Source organism: Arachis ipaensis, chromosome B09, assembly GCF_000816755.2.
Source record: "Arachis ipaensis cultivar K30076 chromosome B09, Araip1.1, whole genome shotgun sequence".
Classification (NCBI taxonomy): Eukaryota; Viridiplantae; Streptophyta; class Magnoliopsida; order Fabales; family Fabaceae; genus Arachis; species Arachis ipaensis.
In genome coordinates this window covers 120,660,786-120,663,068 of record NC_029793.2, presented here as the reverse complement: position 1 = coordinate 120,663,068, position 2,283 = coordinate 120,660,786, and the positions used below count along the sequence as shown (strand labels likewise).

At 40.2% G+C, this 2,283-nt stretch overlaps 1 protein-coding gene across 2 annotated transcripts in view; it reads right to left on the bottom strand.

Annotated features, from left to right (window-relative positions):
• LOC107617708 overlaps positions 1-2,283 on the bottom strand; it is a 16,544-nt gene that overhangs the window by 10,878 nt on the left and 3,383 nt on the right. The gene's annotated exons all lie outside the window — the stretch shown is intronic.

The following is a 2,283-nucleotide window of genomic DNA, read 5'->3' as shown; positions in this document are numbered from 1 at the left end:
ACCTTAAAAAAAATATTTTTTTTTATCATATTTGTGAAAAAACTGAATTAAAATTTAATGTTTAAAATATTTTTTAAAAATATATATTTAATGTTGAATTTTTTTTGCCTTTTAAAATCTTTTGAAATTATTTTTGTGTTAATAAACAGATTGTGCAGATTCTATAACACTTATTCTGTACATTATCTCCTTCGTAACATTATGAAAATTTTATTAAATATGGGTAATTCATCTTGATAAGCCAATGAGTGTAAAAAATTAAACCAATCAGCCAAAATCAAAATTGGTTCATGAATCAACCAAGACACAATTCTATATAGTTTGAATTACCCTAATTCAAATTTCACTCTCAATGTAATTCGAATCAACCTAATTCGAATTACACACGTACACACTCACTAATTCGAATCAGGCTGATTTGAATTAGTCACACGCACGCAATCCAAAGTAATTCAAATTGGGGTGATTCGAATTACTCCAATTTGGCTGCAAGTAGTAATTTGAATGAGGGTGTTTCGAATTACTCAGGATTCAGCTATAAAAGGAGTTCGAACCAACCTCATTCGAACCACTTTTCCACTATCCTACCCCACCAAATCCCAGAGAAAACGACCTAAAACAACTCCAACAAAGGGTTGAGTAGGATATTTAGCCCATGGGAGATAATCCGGACAGAGCTCTAACCATTGGCATGATGACTGTCGAGATCACATGATAATCCAGACTCCTGTGGTCGCTAGAGATGGACGTCGCGAGACATGTATGAGGTCCGTTGTAGCGTTTTACCTCCCAAATACCCTTGCGCTGCCGGAGACTTAGCCTAATCAACCATGTGCACCCATTCCCAAACTCAGAACACTTCCCTACATACCGGCGATAGTCATACTCCACCACTTTGTACTGTACCCCGCGTCGGATGCTATACGTCTTCACACTTAACACAGCCTCATCTTTATCCTGAAACTGCTGACCAACCTGAAACTCTGTAAGACCACCAGACCCTTGGGCATCTCTAGCACCAAATCAAGTAGGCTCCCCAGGAACCCCCTCCTGTCTCATGGCATCCAAGTCCAAAGATGAAAAGTGCGGAGGGTACTGCTGTGTCCCAGAGCTAGAACCACCTCCAGCCCCACCTGGATTACTCGCTACAATCTCGTCGCTACTATCATCAGCAATGAGATCCGGCTCGACATCATCATCGTCAACATCATCCAACAATGCATCGCCCAGACCAGCCGGTGCCATACACTGTAAAGAAGTCGGCACCCTATCCACGATACCAACCTCTCCGCCTCCACTACAGTTGAGATCAACAGCGAACGACGGGGAGGCGACAGGTTCGTCCGGAGGTTCATTCATACGGACGGGTGAAGATGCACCAACAGGTCTGGAGCTAGAACCGGCTACCGTGCCTATAGTGTGGGTATTTCGGTTCGAACCTCCCGAGCTAGATACCACGTCAACCAGCTTCGCCAACAGCTCAGATGTCCTAACCTCGAAAAACTGCCGACGATAATGAAACAGGACCTGCAAGTCCTCATCACTCCCTATCATGAAACAATCATACTTCACGATTTCTTGCAGCACTGAGATCAAAATGCGATAGAATAACTTCTGAACCCGTTTCACGCCTTGCAGACCAAGTTTCTGTAGTATAGAATTCACAAACTCATCATAGCTCGTCGTAGGCCTGATAAAAATACTAAGAGGACCCTTATCAGTGAACTTCACACCAGATCGTATTTTCTCTTAATCGATCCTCTGTGATGAACCAATACTACAAAACTCTCCTCACTAGCTATTTTCTCACTCTAATGGGATCAATTTACGTTCACACCATATTTATACACCTCTGGCCCTGTATAATTCGAAACAGTATAATTCGAATTATGCCTTGATTGAGTAATTCGAATCTGGCCAATTCGAATTACTAAGTGCAGCGTGTGTGTAATTCGAATCAGGTTGATTCGAATTAGTGAATGTGTGCGTGTGTGTGTAATTCGAATTAGTGTGATTCGAATTACATAGAGATGCAATTCGAATTAACCTAATTCGAATTATATAGATTTGTGTCTCTGGTTGATTCATGAAGGGTTAAGTACTGAAATCGTCCCTAAGGTCTGGGGTGAAAATCAAAATCGTCCCCGACCTTTTTTTGTTATTAAAATCATCCTCAACGTTACAAAACGTTATAAAATCGTCCTTTTCTACTTCAATTTTATTTTTTTACCATATTACCCTTATTAAATAATAAAAATAATTAAAAAATTAAAACAAAACCTA